This window comes from Ylistrum balloti, unplaced genomic scaffold (genome assembly GCF_031769215.1).
Source record: "Ylistrum balloti isolate Yb309-2 unplaced genomic scaffold, AGI_CSIRO_Ybal_v1 Utg370552, whole genome shotgun sequence".
Classification (NCBI taxonomy): domain Eukaryota; kingdom Metazoa; phylum Mollusca; class Bivalvia; order Pectinida; family Pectinidae; genus Ylistrum; species Ylistrum balloti.
This window is the reverse complement of record NW_026782348.1, coordinates 826,019-844,735: the sequence shown is the minus strand read 5'-3', so window position 1 is coordinate 844,735 and position 18,717 is coordinate 826,019.

Below are 18,717 nucleotides of genomic sequence, written 5' to 3'. Positions count from 1 at the left end.
CTTCACATGTCTGGTATACAATGTACTGTAGGCACCCTTCACATGTCTGGTATACAATGTACTGTTGGCACCCTTCACATGTCTGGTATACAATGTACTGTAGGTACCCTTCACATGTCTGGTATATATTGTACTGAAGGTACCCTTCACATGTCTGGTATATAATGTACTGTAGGCACCCTTCACATGTCTGGTATATAATGTACTGTAGGCACCCTTCACATGTCTGGTATATAATGTACTGTAGGTACCCTTCACATGTCTGGTATATAATGTACTGTAGGCACCCTTCACATGTCTGGTATATAATGTACTGTAGGCACCCTTCACATGTCTGGTATACAATGTACTGTAGGTACCCTTCACATGTCTGGTATATAATGTACTGTAGGTACCCTTCACATGTCTGGTATAGTAAATATAAAACTATTAATTATAAAACCAAGTCGAAATAGTCGTGTCTATTTATTGCTCTACTAACTTATATAATTTTTTTCGTTTTTCTTTGGCTCTATATTATGTCCAGGAAATATTTTGCTGATTAGCAGTAAGATTGGAATATTGGAAAGCAAGCGTGAGAAGTGCGCTTGCGGACTGCAATAGAAAATGACGCGTTTTATATAACATTCATGATTACCACAAATAAGTAATTATATTTAGATATCGTGTGAAATGTCCTGGTTAATAGAGGACCGCATAAAAGTCGCGTGATCATTACATGATGTTGGAATTTAATCGAAAAATCCATCACAATGAAAACCAAATATTGTATAGTTATATGAGCCAATCTCGGCGAAAACATAGTGAAACAAGTGACTTAGCCATTTAATTAACCGAATCCACTGATTTGAGTTGAAAAGATACATTATTTGAAATGCGTCATCATTGGTTTTTCTATATAAAGTCGTTTCTGCGTTACAATAAAAACTGCAATTGTGTTAGTTACAAGGTCAACACGAAATCTCATTAAGGGGAAAACAAAGTGCTTAACACCAGCAAGAAAGGTCACTATATTACTGACTTGCTGTGAATATATTTGGACAATTACTGAAAGTACGAAATCCCTATATTACTGACTTGCTGTGAATATATTTGGACAATTACTGAAAGTACGAAATCCCTATATTACTGACTTGCTGTGAATATATTTGGACAATTACTGAAAGTACGAAATCCCTATATTACTGACTTGCTGTGAATATATTTGGACAATTACTGAAAGTACGAAATCCCTATATTACTGACTTGCTGTGAATATATTTGGACAATTACTGAAAGTACGAAATCCCTATATTACTGACTTGCTGTGAATATATTTGGACAATTACTGAAAGTACGAAATCCCTATATTACTGACTTGCTGTGAATATCCTGGTGAGTCAATTTTTTTTAAAAAAGACACATGGAAATTGGACAATTACTGAAAGTACGAAATCCCTATATTACTGACTTGCTGTGAATATATTTGGACAATTACTGAAAGTATAAATCATATTACTGACTTGCTGTGAATATATTTGGACAATTACTGAAAGTACGAAATCCCTATATTACTGACTTGCTGTGAATATATTTGGACAATTACTGAAAGTACGAAATCCCTATATTACTGACTTGCTGTGAATATATTTGGACAATTACTGAAAGTACGAAATCCCTATATTACTGACTTGCTGTGAATATATTTGGACAATTACTGAAAGTACGAAATCCCTATATTACTGACTTGCTGTGAATATATTTGGACAATTACTGAAAGTACGAAATCCCTATATTACTGACTTGCTGTGAATATATTTGGACAATTACTGAAAGTAAAACCTACAAAATCCCTATATTACTGACTTGCTGTGAATATATTTGGACAATATATATGTTAAATACATTGGCGTTATTTAGTACAGAGACACACATGGCAAAGAGCAAATGCTTTTTGCAATGTAGATGAGAATAAAAAAAAAACTATACATCTAATATGCATCTCTAAATAAACGAGTTATGATAAAGCGGTGGGTTCAATATCAGCAATAACACCCATTAATGTATACACAAGAAACATGTCTGTACGGCGCTGTCAACAATGACGTCAGTAAATAGCTTATACAGATCATATGATGCATGACGTCAATAGCTGTTGAGACGAACACTAGTTTTGTAGGTATTAATCACTTATTCAGCAGACAAACGAGATAATATCCCACATAGGCAATGTATGATAATACATTTCAACGATGAAATTTTGTCCCTGTCCCCATTTGCATACTATAATGTTCACAAATGGTCGAACATTGATCAAAGCATTGTACCCAAATACTGCTTTTGTATAAAAAGTAGCATTCTATATATTTTGAGGGAATTACTGAGACATTGTGGAGCATTTGGCTACTCATGGACTTGTTCAATCACAATTAAAGCCCATCCTCGGTCTCGTGTGAAAATCGCACTATCGTTGATTTAAAAGTAAATTAGCGATAATGCGATTTTCACCTGGGGCGATAATGTTATAGCCCAGTTATCGTCATACATTTGAAAATAGAACATCATATTTATTACACCGTGTAAATCTGCTATAAATATATGACCTATAGTAAACCAATGTTTAACCCGGTATGAATTTGTTATGAAGTGTACCTCTTATAAATACATCACCAGATCACGATTAGGATTTCTCATAAATATCTATAAATTATATATAGTTGAGTGCCATCAACCTCTCTTTACCTCATTGATACCTCTTAGAAAGGGACCCTAGATCAACCAATCATTTATACTCAAAACAAATGTCTGATATGGATTAGTAACCGACATGGTTAGTGTTTCTCTGCTGTACGGGTATTTTCTGTAACTAAATTGTCAGGGACAATAGGAAATCCTCCCGGTGAGTCATATATTCACAAACATGCATCAAACCCATACTTCATTTTTTAAAAAAAAAAGACACATGGAAATTTTAAGCATAACTTACTGAAACATCAATATTTAAATAAGGAAACTAATAAATGCCATGAATATCAAGACATTTCATTTTTATAACCAAACCGAATGTTATATATCAAAATTGTATCTGAAATTCCATAACATCATTTTCAATTACAACGTTCTCTCATTAAGATTGTATAAGTGACACACAAGTGAATTTCATCTGTTAATTCAAACAAACTTAGATAAGATACAATAGAGCCATCATGCACCTGTTCCGTCCTTCATGGAGTCGTCCATGATGCTAAAGGTCTAAATTTAAAACCTGGAGGAAAATGGAGATAATTGTGGTTTTTTGAGATACTAGGAAATACTTTGTTGGTTAGGATAAATTATTTTTTGTCTGTCTTCACGAGTACGTATAAACAACGCACATGTAGCAAAGTAACGTGTTTAAGAACGTGTTCCATCACTGACAGTATTTATATCATAATTATCGAAGTCCGAGCTGGTACATAACAAACATGATACATATTAATTAATCAACACTCACCTTTAATAGAAACAAACTTTTAACTACACAAGTACATATCATCTACTTATCCAAATCTTGGTAATTGAATCTCTGTGCAAAGAATAAAGAAACATTTTACAGACTCATAATTCACAATGGGAAAATTCGAAAAATGACTTTTACAATACAATACAATACAATACAATACAATACAATACAATGCATTACAATATTAATGTTCAATCTTGTCAGGCAGTATCTATCAAAGTCAACTATATTATTTAATGATGTTGACCTGTGACACTGTTTACAGGACATTCTAACTGAAGTATGTGTAAATCGTGTCACGTAGGTAAAATACGACAGAGTTTCTACGTTCTATTGCTAGTACTGATATTATAGATAGTGTCCTAATAGTTATGATCTGATGATATACTGGGAATACATGACACATAAATAACATATATTATCATTATACATCTTCTTTATGTATTATAGATCACACTGTAACAAACAATTTCAAGTGGAAGCTATTTCACTGATTGTACGGCTAGGTATTTCGCATTATATCTCGGATTATATCTTACATCATGTCTTATTTATCATACATCAGAACATTGTCTTACATCTTACATAACTATCCTACATCACAACATAACTATCTTACATCACAACATAACTATCTTACATCACAACATAACTATCCTACATCACAACATAACTGTCTTACATCACAACATAACTATCTTACATCACAACATACTTATAATGTTATGGCTGTCATACATCCCAGAAATACACTTGTATTCATATAGTTTAGCGATTCTCATCATGCGCACGTGTGATTAAATATTGATTCGCGCACACAGGGAACGCCCAATTGTAATTAATGGAATGATCCAGGAACATGACATATTTCTTCCAGTTTGTTAAATTTACATTTATTTTCACTGAAAGTTTATGTATCAATACAAGAGATGATTGTGATGATATTAAAAAAGATAAGATCTTTAGATATTTTTTGTTATTTAACGATAGACAGTGACCGCGTGTTACAATGCAAAGCACACAATCTGTCGGCGGTCAAATACACATCTATATTGGAACTAATTCGATAAATCTGTCTCGTTCGAATGTAAGATGCATACGTATTGTCAACTGGCGGACGAGTAAGGCAGTGATTTGTGCTGAACACACTGTGGTAGGATATCGGCAGAAACAGAGGAAGATAAACAATGATTTAAACAATACATTTTAAGTATGAGTAAGATTGGTCTTTAAAAATAATGTTCTTGACAGCCTAATGTGTGGGAGCGTAATGGTGCTATGATGTAGCATGAGCTGAGTTTTTTCATATTGTACATGTTGTATGTAAATATGAGACCCAACAATATCATATAATGTGTGATACTGATGTACAGAAAGGCAATGATTACACGTCGCAGTGGTGTTAACAGACCCGTGTTTATGTCGGTATAATGATAGCTTACATGCGGGCTAGTGTGAAGATCGGATACGTATATCCGGTTCACAGTTCTTATACTGTTGATTGGTAAGGTCACGTACTCGGACTAGTTATGTCGAATGTTGAAATTATTGTTGATATCACAGCATATGAACTCATGATTGTTTAACGTGCGGGAAACTTAACGAGAACTGAGACATGTTGTTAATGAACACTCGAGATAATACATCTTTTTTAAGTGTATGTTTGATTGGTGTATGGATGAATAATTGAATGAATGAATGACAAAGAGACATACGCATAAACATATTGATGATGAAAATAATCGACCTTTAAGCCAATGTGTCACCGAGATAGGCATTCTAAGGTGACAATGCACGAGTGATGAAATGTTCTGCTAGAAGTGCACTTGTTTCCGATATAACGAAACTAATTTGATTAATTAACAAAACGCTAATACATCTGACCATAATTCGAATGATTGACTGAAAAAAAAATCACATACGTTCATATTTAGCTGTATAATCAACAGAGGTTAAATGCAACATTATATCGTTAAGGTAATGAATAGCAAACCCATTCATTTATAATCCATAGTTTGTTTGTCTATAGAAAGTTAATACTTTGTATGTCTATAGAATGTTAATACTTTGTATTCATATATAGTAAATACTTTGTATGTCTATTGATAGTTAATACTTTGTATGTCTATAGAAAGTTAATACTTTGTTTGTCTATAAAAAATTAAATATTTTGTATGTCTATAGAAAGTTAATACTTTGTTTGTCTATAGAAAGTTAATACTTTGTATCCATATATAGTAAATACTTTGTATGATTATAAAAAGTTAATACTTTGTATGTCTATAGAAAGTTAATACTTTGTATCCATATATAGTAAATACTTTGTATGATTATAGAAAGTTAATACTTTGTATGTCTATAGAAAGTTAATACTTTGTTTGTCTATAAAAAGTTAAATACTTTGTATGTCTATAGAAAGTTAATACTTTGTATCCATATATAGTAAATACTTTGTATGCCTATTAATAGTTAATACTTTGTATGTCTATATATAGTAAATATTTTATATGTCTATAGATAGTTAATACTTTGTATTTATATATGTAGTAAATATTTTATATGTCTATAGATAGTTAATACTTTGTATTTATATATGTAGTAAATACTTTGTATGTTAATAGATAGTTAATACTTTGTATGTCTATTAATAGTAAATACTTTGTATGTCTATAGAAAGTTAATACTTCGTATGTCTATAGACAGTTAATACTTTGTATGTCTGTAGCTAGTTAATACTTTGTATGTCTATAGATTGTTAATACCTTGTCTATTAAAAAGTCATTCTAGGCAGACCTATACATAGTTTTCACTATATAGGTCTATAAAGAATGCATTCTATACTAAATACAGTTACGTCTATAATTAATTCTTTCAAGGTAGGTTTATAAAGAATTTATTTTAGTCAGGTCTATAAAAAGTATACTTCATTAGGCAGGTATATAAAGCATTCTTACTTGATAGGTCTATAAAGAATTTGTACTCTGTAGATCTTTTAAAAAATATGATAGATACTGATATATATATATATTTATATATATACTTTGACATTCATCAAATAGAACAGAGCAGGGAACTCGATAAGGAATTACTTCTTTGGGCAGGTGTAAAGAATTTGTATTGGTAATGTGAATTAAAGCTTAGCTACTCTGCCTACCTTTAGGTCTAACCTGTATTAAACGGCCACTGTTGGAAAATTATGAAAGTGGCCTTTATAGAGAGGTGGCCTCGTAATTGAGGTTCCTTATTTTCGAACCCAAGTTGCGGCAATTTGCACATTGACATTTGAATACAGTTTAATAATAAGATATAAAACATCACCTGCTATTATTTATTATCTTGTTAGCAAGTAATTTGAAGACAGACCAATCTTTATTTTATGACACAGCTATAACTACAAAAGAACAAAATTGAAAGGTAGGCATATACAAGTTTTAATGAAGCTATTGACAAATTCTTAATCGAACAACCGTAATATTCTACCTGTAATTTCGCATGTGATTCAAGTGAAAACATGCAAAATTATTCCCAATAATTGTTATTATTTGTTTGAAAATATTACATTTACGACTAAGAAAACCTAAACATAAATTATTCATTCTTGATCTGCCCGCGTTTTCAATCAAACACTCGATGCCATGTCTGAACGACATCCAGTAAAGACTAGTATCTAGAGTGGGCGGGAACTTTATAATGACGTCGCACGAAAAATGGCGGCGGAGCGGAAGCGCTCCAGCATTGTATTTATTGTTCTTACAACCTTCGAAAACGAACCACTGCGTTGTTTTTGCTTTCTATCCATTGAATTATTTCTTTATAAAATTTCTCATCCTAATTACCTGTTGTCGGAAATGTTTCTGGGTTTTACTCAACACCTCATTAATATTCATGACCTCAGGTCACGGATAACCGCTCTCTATTCTAGCGAATGTTGATTTTACGGAGCGAAAACACTGGCAATGAAATTTGATCGACAAAAAACAACTAAATGTGGTATTTTTCGACAGTGCATTTATTCTCTCTTGATGATCGATATTTTATTCGATACAGAAACATTCGATCCGATATATCTATCGAACGTTAAATACCGGTTTTCGATACATATCGAGTACCGGTACGGAGCCCTATCTTCAGGAGTTAAAGTTTTTCGTTTGCTGCTCATATTTCGAAGTGATTTTCCACAATAGTGATAATATGCCTGTATTGTGTATACCAGTGACGTAAGTGAAATCAAACTCAATATAAAATGCATGGTGAATTGTGTTTACGTGCCATCAGCTGTTTTCTTTGTAGGAATGTTCACATGGCGAGAAAACGTGACTCGCAGCTTGTCAAATAACTTGTGGTCAAAACGGCCGTTTAAACGAGGTTCGATCGCGAGTTTGGTGACGAAAAGGGTGGCCGCTGGCCGCGTTAGACAGGTGGCCGTTAAATTAAGTATCATTAATGAGCAAAAACGATTGGGAGGGTCTGAAAACGGCCGTTATAAGCAGGTGACCGTCTAACTAAGGTGGCCGTTATGACAAACTAAACTGTATTTTGATGCCATAAATCAGTATAGAAACGTTGTTGAGCAATTTCTACGATATAAGAATACGACACTGAAATCCAACATCCCAATAAAAGGCTCATAAAACTATATGTGTACAAGCCTGCAGGAGGCGAGGTTTTCACCATAAGGGTTAAGACGTACATAAACATACACACTTAAGTAATTCTGATATACCCATGCTACTTGAAATTAGGAATGGTGGAAATGGACACATTATTCTTTGAAATCCTGAATGGAAATCCGAATTCGAAACTTACTGTTTTTGGTATGTAAATGTTACACTGTTCAAATACAACAAATACATAAAACATTAAAAAGGTAATTTCAAGAAATTCCTAGATAACTAGAAGTATTTAGAATTTAGAGATAAAGTCATTATGAAGTTAAATGTGATTTGAGCAGTTTAAATAGTTTTAAATAATCATTTTCCAATGGAGTGAATCCGTTTAATCGTATAGAAAATCTTTATGTTTATTTTATTTAAAAATGAGGATATTTTGACATTAACTAAACAAGCAATTTCCCTTATATTCTGATTAAATGTGTTGAATAAGATGATAATCTTAATAATAACGATGATAAGAAAACCTCGATTGTGCTGGGTTATCATTTTGATAGCCAGCCATAATTTAAAAGTGTGTCTATTTTACTGATGGCTGTAAAACTTGATCAGGTTCTGATCAGACACTCAGTGACGTAAAGCTTGTATCCGTGAAAAGCCTATCAACTCGATAACATCATATTGTAAGTCTTTATAAGACAGAGAACTGATATGCTCTGAGCCTCTACCAGACAACACAGGCGAACCCTACTAATACTAGCAAACATGCCCATTACTTAAACATGACAATTCAATATTCACGCCATTCATAGACAATCTCATTGACAATCTGCTATCTTGGTCAGTCAACGGTTTAGTGGAGTGTGTTATCATACAGGATATATCAAGAAGACCAGGATCTCGTGAAAAACAGTCATAATACATAAGACATACCAGGATAAACAAGATCCGGTTGACAAATTCTGACCCACCGAATATACACCTACTGGTATATCGGTTACGATTCAAATTTCGAATAAAAACAAACCGACGCTTTAAAAAATAAAATATATTTAATATATACATACCTTTCTTGTCTACGCACGATGATTAAACAGCTTCAATGCAAGAAATCAAAATGTAAGAAATCATCATGTAGAAGGATCGACTGTTCGTCATATATTGTAAATTGTTTTGTCTTCCTAATTGTTCGTTCGTATTTATTAGTTTCTGTTTATAACTGTATGTCGTCTTAGAGTATAGTCTAGTATCGTCTGCTAGTATCGTATCGTGTGGTCAGTGGTCAGTTTAGTCTTTGTCTTACGTCATAGTACTATGTCTTATTTCATTGGCTCGTCGATTTCGCGGTAGTTTTTATGTTTCGGTCATTGTTTCATTGCGTGACCGGCCGGCAAAGGACGAGCATCGTAAGTTTAATCTTTATTATCCTGTATTCTCCTACTGGTGGTATTTAATTATTATATTTATAAAGAGTAAGATTTTTATTACTTTGATGTCAAATAGTTTCATTGTTATGTATTTATACAAAACTACGGTAAACCAGTGAATAAATTCAAATAACATAATATTTGAATATGTTAAAACCCATTTTTCGATATACGTACATTATAATATTACATAATGATACAGTTAATTTAGTCCGGATTTCTAGTTTCCCTGTTTGTAACTTTACAGACTTGCCCTACCATACATAGTGGTCGCAATATGTAAAATAATCGACAAGGTACCTACAAACTCTGTGCCATACACAAGTAATTAATTTTATATGTATTCCACTTATAGGATTCAGGTTTATTAATAATACTTACTTCATATTGTAAATAATAAACTAGGAACGCATTGTTCATAGAAGTATCTTTATATTCCTATTATTCGCTATATCTGTAATGGAATTATGTAACAACAGTTTAATATAATTCAATATAACTCAATGCTGTACTAGTGTTGCACGTATACAGTTAAATGATCTATTAGTCAAAGTGATATATGTATGTTTTGTGTGTGTGATATTTGTTATATGGTTAATGTTATTTGTGTATTGTCATTGCAGAGTTCGTCTTGTACGTACACCTGTCTATGTTGGAATAAACGGACCGAATGGTCCACCTGAACTTACGCAGGCGTCATGTAATATATATGCATGAAAATCTGACCCTGTAACAATCAAAACAATCTCTATTGCTGATGAACCTTTAGTCCCGGAGGTTTAGAATATGCATATGTACTGGACGTCATTTTGAAATAATACACAAAGATACCAAAATCTATTGAATCATTGGTTTAGTGAACCTCTCCATCTTGATATCGATATTTTTTCGATTACTTTTGGTTTGCCTCAGTAGCTTACTTGCTTTTAAAATGTTTGCATTAGCATCACTGACGAGTCCTAGAGGGACGAAAGAGCTGTATGATGTAGCATCACTGACGAGTCCTAGAAGGACGAAACAGCTGTATGATGTAGCATCACTGACGAGTCCTAGAAGGACGAAACAGCTGTATGATGTAGCATCACTGACGAGTCCTAGAGGGACGAAAGAGCTGTTTGATGTAGCATCACTGACGAGTCCTAGACGGACGAAATAACTATATGATGCAACATCACTGACGAGTTCTAGAAGGACGAAACAGCTGAATGATAGAGTTAAATTCATTTTCTGGTACTACAACATCTAACTATAAATTTGCATTGAAAGTGGCTAATCACTTATGTTTTAAACACTCAGAATAATACATTGCCGGAAATCATCTCCCATGATATCTTATGATTATGTTCTCATCATGAGCATTATATCTGAAATTACATGTCATGACGCTGGTATTCTTTCATCTAATTGATGTATAATAAAACTAAAGAAAGAAACATTAGCAAATGTCGACGTCGGATAAGTTTCTTCTGAAGATTACGTTTTATATGATTCTGTGTATCTATTTGTTGTATTTCAACAAATCACCTCTCTCCTTAAAACTACCTTTTGTTTAAATCGGTTAATTTTCCTGTATTATATAACGGATTGTACGTAAGATCTCAGAGTATCCCACAGGTTCTATAAAATGGATACAAATCACTCTTTATAGCATGCTCAGATGGAGTTTCATGACATTTGCAAATCGAACATCTTTTGTATGGCGATAATAAACGTAGGCGTCACACAGCTATCATTTGATTCTAAGACCTTTTAGAACCATTGCTAAACGCCGTCTGATTCCTCAGCAATACTGCAAGAGCAACGACACCAGTGACTTTACACTAAGGTTAACAATTTCGAACTTCGCGTACGAGTAGATATCGGTCACGTTAGGTACTAAGCTCCTGACAATGGTTGACACAGATCTGTATTCATTTTGGTGAGGCTTTTAATTGCTGCATGTTACTCTGTCCAATTAAAATATTATCGACATCTCCGATATACAGACCTCATCACAATGATCAGTAATTGTGAACAAGAAATTAAGTAAATTAGTAGAAACATCAGATCTCATCATAATATTGCTGTTAAGTTGAACTCGCCACTGTTTTAACGATGTCTATGTTAGCTTTATGAAAAGTGGTTTTCAAATTAACGGAAACAACAGATTTTTCCTATTAAGATGTCATCTTGTTACGGATAGATTTTCATAAAATAAAAATTTGAAATCAAAGATTTTGGATTCCATTGGCAAACATGAAATTGAGTAAAGGTGATTGATGCTGGGATATCAGATAAGAAAATGATTTTCAAATCAATGCTTGTAGGACTGACGTACACTGGCCTGCATTCAATGACGCGCATTTCCTGGTTCCGGTCGCGTCTAACAGTAGCTATTTAACTCAGATCAGGATAAGCTTTCCTTTATCCCTAACTTATATTATTGTCAGATCATTCAGTGCAGTTATCATGTGATATGTTTTTGACAGGTTACAACAAACTTGTGTCTTTATATATACGAACTGATCCTAGCATGTTTTTGCTTATCAACATTTGCTGTCCAAATTGTTCGTTTAAGTTTGTTTGTGATGTCCTTTACAACGTACGTAACTTTGGAATTAGGGGAAACTTTGGACCAATTGTGGACAAATGGTACGAATTTAGTGAAAGATACCGAATGTGCCTCGGAACAGTTACGATAGAGCATAACACCATTCTTTTATGGAAGGAGGGATGGGGAGAACGGAGGGCTCTTCAATGACCTGATGGCATAAAGAGTCCATAACGATAATCCGGAAAATTAAAACAGACCTAGGTAGAGAATGGGAGTGGTTCGATCAAACACACATGAAGCAGTATGCGTTACGGGGTTACTTACGCTAACAGATCAGCTGTGTCCATATCTAAACTATTTAGTTATACATTTCTGTATTTTGTAATTAGACAAGGTGCGTGATAAAAAGGACATTTTAATGGACATGTCTCTAAACAAACGGATACGCGAATCTATACTAAATTCACAAGCTTTCACCAGACCTGATGTATTTCATATTGATATTGTAAACTAGCATCAGTATACAGCACCAGAAAGCCCCTCAGACATATAACCCAGACAGACTGACAGTATGTCGTAACGAGATTAACTAGTTCAGGATTACAGACTTTTCAAACCTGGATCCTATTCCAGTTGTGTTAGCTGTAAATGTGATACAATCCACCTAAATTTTGGCTAGTTTTGAGATCGAGAACTCTGTATCACACCACCTTCGATTAGATAATCATATGCTATTACTAATCAACGTGATTGACCCTGTGACTGTTGGAAGACATCCACTGACAATACCAGGTAGCCGAGACAAGCTAACCGTGGAATCAGGAGGTGACTGGGAATGCCTGACATGCTCCAGACTAGTCTGGTGCCCCTTTAACATATTCATCCGCACGGTTTCATGTGACATCGATTGATTATTTATGTGTTATACAAATTACTACAATATCATCAGTTAAGACTGCCAACGAACCTGTGTTAAGTGGAAAATGATAACATATTTTGTTCTTCATATTATCACCACATGTCAGGGTGACACACGTTTAAAACATCAGCCAAGCCAACATTTGTGAATAGAATTAGAACAGACCACAAAATGTACATGTCTGGCATGTTATTCAGTATTCTGCTTTGTTTGTAAGTTACTTTCCCTAGTTTGTCCAGGTCTATACTAGTGAAATTTGATAATGATTAACCTCCTGTCTCATGCTTTTGACACACACTACATAATGGAAGTATGAACAAAAGAGTGGAACCCCCAATTAGCCGTCGGCAATTAGCATGGAAACCGACGTGCTGCTGAAAACGTCACTGTGTGCTAGAGAATTCGGAATGTTCTTTACAGTAAAGTGAACGTTTGTGCGAGACTTTTTCCACGTAAAGTTGCATTTTCATTTTGTAACCCCTAAGTTTCAAGTGAAGGAACCGACATATGAATAAATTTTGTAAACATGTAATTACATAGCAATGTAAAGACACACTTTGCGACAGTTCCGGGAAATAATGACGAGTAACAAACGTTTTAATTAGCGAAGACGCAATGCAAATAATCCGGATAAGGAAAGCACAAAGCTTCTAGAATAACAACATGCTATGTAACGAGGTAAGGAAATCCGAGGTAGTCTTTTGTACTTATTTGGTACAAGTCGAATTCAGAAAGGTGAATTTTATGACGTGAATATAAAATTAAACTTTGGTGACGTATGATTGTATGATGACCTGTTACTGATACGAAACTCTAAATTCATTATGTCATCTACTATTTATTTTTCTCAATAACCACCGACGAAGTCAGTAATACGAGAAGATTCAGAAGCCAATCCCTTTTTTATATCGGCGTGTTGAGAATTGATTTGCCACTCCTGTTCTTAAAACGACCAGGAGCAAAGTGATGACGTCTTCGCGGGGGTGAACATCAGTACACATCACTGTCAGTTGGACGGGTGTTAGGAAAACACCACAAGGGATGCTGAGAGTCGGAACGGCGATAGAAATGTTACTGGTATGTTAAAATTGACGTAGCATCAGAATGGGAAAATATCATATGTACTGGAATAAAGCAACTTATATTTACTTCACTCTATTTCTTTGTGGGAAAATCAGGATTTTTATTTTTAATATTTTTTTTTATATTTCTAAATAAAGAGGTATGAGTGAGGTATAAGAAAGTAAGATAAAGCCTATAAAAATGTTTAAAGGTTGGCAAATTCAAAGATTGAATTCCAAATTTATATGATTTTCCTGGCAATGCATCAACTGAAACGGTATGTATCGGTGCCATGAATAGGATAAATACTTTTCAAATAGATAAATAAATAAGTTCTTATTTGTTGTCTAGCTTACTTAACTAAAATACGTTGTCTGATTACCCAATAAAGGAGATCGTTTCACGTCACATCTTGTCAAATCTACGAGGAGTACAGACGGAGCTTATGTTATGATTGGCATTAAAGAGCATGCTCGCACAAATAACATTGGTCCGATAATGCACTGCAACAGCTAAACTCGCCATTGTTCTAACGATGTGTATATTAGTTTGTAGTATGTAGTCAACCCTCAATACATACTAAAGCAAGCACAGAAATAAAAGACACTCGTGAAACATAACATTAAAAATCGTGATAGTGGTGTATTGCTATGTTGTATAGGGAATGTCTATTTAGATGCGTAGATATTGTTAATTGTACTATGATAATGACCCACATCCGGTCACATGCGACATATATGGTGCATCAAGGGTTGTCCTTTGTGTGTATTTTAAGGTTCCGCTGCAACGTCCGGCCGAACGTGTTGTCGGCAACCACAAAATGACGGAATTGAAATATATATATATACACATAGATATTAAACAGAACACGAGTAACAAATCTTGGTTACATGTTTATGTAAAATGACACAGGGAAATCTTTCTCAGTCTCACCCGGGACCTCTCAAAGTACAGAGGTACTTTTACAAAAATTGTAACCAATTTGATTGCCTCGGTCTTCTTGACATAGAGTGATAAGCCATTCGTTACTCTCAACATGATCGTCTATTGATGATATGAGTTGATTCATACCTTTATCTATAAACTGTACACATGGATAATAATAACAAATAATTTGCAATAAATCTTCTTTGACATTTTGTATATTTCATGTATGATGCAGGCCTTGTCATATCATATTACAACCCTCATATAGCACGTAAGCAATTAGATGATAAACACAACAATGTAATGAGAGTTTTGCATATCATTGCACATATATAAATCTCTCTACCCAAAAATACCGAAAATGATAGAATATCGAGCAACACGAAGGTATATAGAGTAGCAAGATGTGATTCAGAATATGATGAAAATTGACACCTTACACTTATGTTGCCAGTGTTTAAACAAATAACCATTACAGAAAAGTGATCACTGTTTCACACTTTCATTCGTTTTCTTTCAATTTTCGATATTTTACAACAATGTCGGTGACTCAAAGCTAAATACGGATCGCTACACTATGACTCAATTTGACCAGGGTTATCATACATCCTGAATCATGGACTATACACATAAGCAGCTCCCAACGACAAACGATCCTTGCTGGAGGTGAATCATTCTCCAAGACAAATTTCCTTTAATTATGGAATAAAACTCAATCATTCTTGTGTATCAACTTTGATCAGTGGTCAAGAAAAATGAACTGCTATGTCAACATCCGTCGCAAATTGATATTTATATATAGGACACACGCAATTATCACTTTATACAGACTGCAACATATATTTTCTATCATAACAAACGAAGAAAGACAATCTAGAAAAAAATGTTTCGTAGCGTATTAGTCATTATACAAATCTTAAACATCGCTCAATAATTAACGAACTTTAATCAATAGTTACTCTGTATTATTGTGTATGGCATTTTTCAGATGGTTGGTTATTAAAATCGTCGGTGTCCGGCGTCAGTCCTAAATTCTTGTTATCGCTATTTTTTTTAGAATTCCTAGTTGTGCCCTAGTGGTTTTGGGACTGATAAGATACAAAAACAAAATGGATGACAGACAGCCGTATTAGATTGTAACAAGACAGTCCCCTAGTTGTGCCCTTTTAATTTTGGGACTGACCAGAAGAAAAATATGGCTGACAGCCGGACTTCGACCAAGAACGTTTATTATCGCTATTTATTGTGAAGTTCGAATACATTTTTCAAAGGTTCCATATATAAAGATGTAGAGACCCCAATTTCAAAGAACAAAAAAACCCAAGAAATTATGGACTGCAATATCCTTGTGGGATATCTTTTTAAATAGTACAAGCAGTTCAACTTTTCTGTGGTTTCTCAGTAATATATCTCGATGTAAGTAGTATGTGATTCTCGATCTAAACGGTGTGATAATCTCGATGTATTGAGCGTATTAGTATCGATGTAAAGAGTGATAGTCTCGATGTGAACAATGTATTATAATTGATTTAAACAATGTATTATAATTGATGTAAACAATGTATTATTACTGATGTAAACAATGTATCAATATCGATATAAACAGTGTGTTAACATCGATATAAACAGTAGAAAGAAAAATCCCAATAGGGAATTGGAAATCATCACGCTTACCATACAGCTGGGTGGAAATATAAATATATAAGTTCTGCCTTGTATGAAAACAAAAACAAGTCAGCCAAAAGTGGGATTAAGATAGTTCCATGGTCCTACCTCCAAACTCGACGAAGATGTTGTTAACCAGAAACTCTTTCATTTTCATGATTTCGTCCTCCGTATTTTTTGTTCTTTGATAGGGAGTTTGTTTCCACAAAATACGCTTCAGTAAGGCAGATATTAAGGATGGGCAACTTACCGCTGATTTCTTTATCATGTATGGATTTTTGGGTCTTACGGTGGTAATCCGAATACTTCCATAAGATGTTTAAAGCGTTTGGAATTTTTACTACATTGTCTACACTTATTTAGTGGTCTCAGAATTCTGATTTAAATTCACAGGAATAATAATAATAATGGAATTAGTATCATCAACATTGTGTCTGAGTGACTAACATGCCTGCGGATCTTAGGTCTATACAGCTACATGTACAGGTTCATGTGTACTTAATACTGTACTTTTCCTTTTGACGAATACCAGCAAACTAAATCAATGAAAATGTTATCATCGCCAAATAACTTTTTCGCGTTGCAGTAAGCAGTGAGTGACGTTACTTTCTTGTTTGAACAGTTTGGTATTGTATAATATAGAATCATGATACTCCTGTGTAAAGCTGACATATACATTAGCGTGTCTAAGGTTCACAGGTTCGGAAATGTGAAAAATACCATTTCAGTGAAATCAGTGAATCTGACTAGATTTTTACAAACAATCTTGACATGAGAGCGTTTGGAAAGGTGTTTCTTACATATATAGAACGTGCTATAAACAACAAGAAATCTTATCAAACTCAATTTAGTGAGAAAAGAGCAAAATATGAGCAGAGAAAGATTTACATGGAAACTGAAAAAGTGCAAGGAGAATAAGACCAGGTGTTTTAGAAAAGTAAATGTCTTCTGCTTCGTCGCAACACTGGCTATGTCAATCTTGGTCAATCCAGGTAATGTCACGTTCCTAAAATGAGAACAAGGTATACAACATGGAACTACCAGGCAAGTATCGACTTTATATCCGTCAGAGAATGAGATCATTATGACGACTATAAAACATCCCTATACCCCTTATCAACTTCCATCTCTCGAAACCCTGTGTCCTGAATTTATGTCAGTTGCCAACATCTTGTGTGAAAATCACGTGATATCAGAAACAATCTCTTAAATATCGAACCAGTTGAAACATATAAACACCGTTAGTTGAGAACGCAGGGACGTTGCTATCCAAAAAAAAATAAAAATTCGTAAATTTAGGGAATGGAGAAATTGGGAAATTAAAATCACCACACATGTGATACAGCTTGGAGGACAGCTGTTTATGTTGGTTTCGTTCTTGCTAAAGATCGAGGTTTGCTACTGATGAATGAGAGTCTGACGTGTTTCCAGTTCTCATGGGTAAATACGGTAGACCTCGTAAATAAATGTCTTGTTATCTTAAGGCAAGACGCCATCAATATATCTGCATTTGCAGGGCTTCGGAAGGTAGTTGTAAACTGTTTTGATAAGCTCTTCTATAAATTTCAGTCTTGTTAGAGAAGTCAATCAAGAGAGGGACACAGCTTGTTTCCATATAAGCCAATAAGTTATCACCATCGAAGTCGACGAAGATTTTGTAAACCGGAAACTGTTACTTTTTATTCTTTTGTCCTCCGATTTGAGCACAAAGTTCACAAAAAATGCTTCAGTATATTTCGCTACCACACATCTGTACCGCCTTTCATCTTTCGGTGAAAAGAAAACTTTCAACATAAAAGAAAAAAGGCATCCCATCAGTTTACAATGGAAAATGTCAAGCTTTCCTGTATCTCGACCAGATTGATGTTGGCGAATGAGTCCGAAATCACTTTCTATGACATAGAAAGATTGACTACAGGTTCTGTTGAAAGTCGATGTGATATCGGTGATACGGAAAGTTGCAAATAGAAATGTGTGCTTTCAATGGAAGTATATTACAATCTTATACCGGTCACACCGATTCATTTTCTACTGATGTCTACTTCATGACGTCATCAGTCCACACGGGATGGGTAGATGACAGATCACACAGT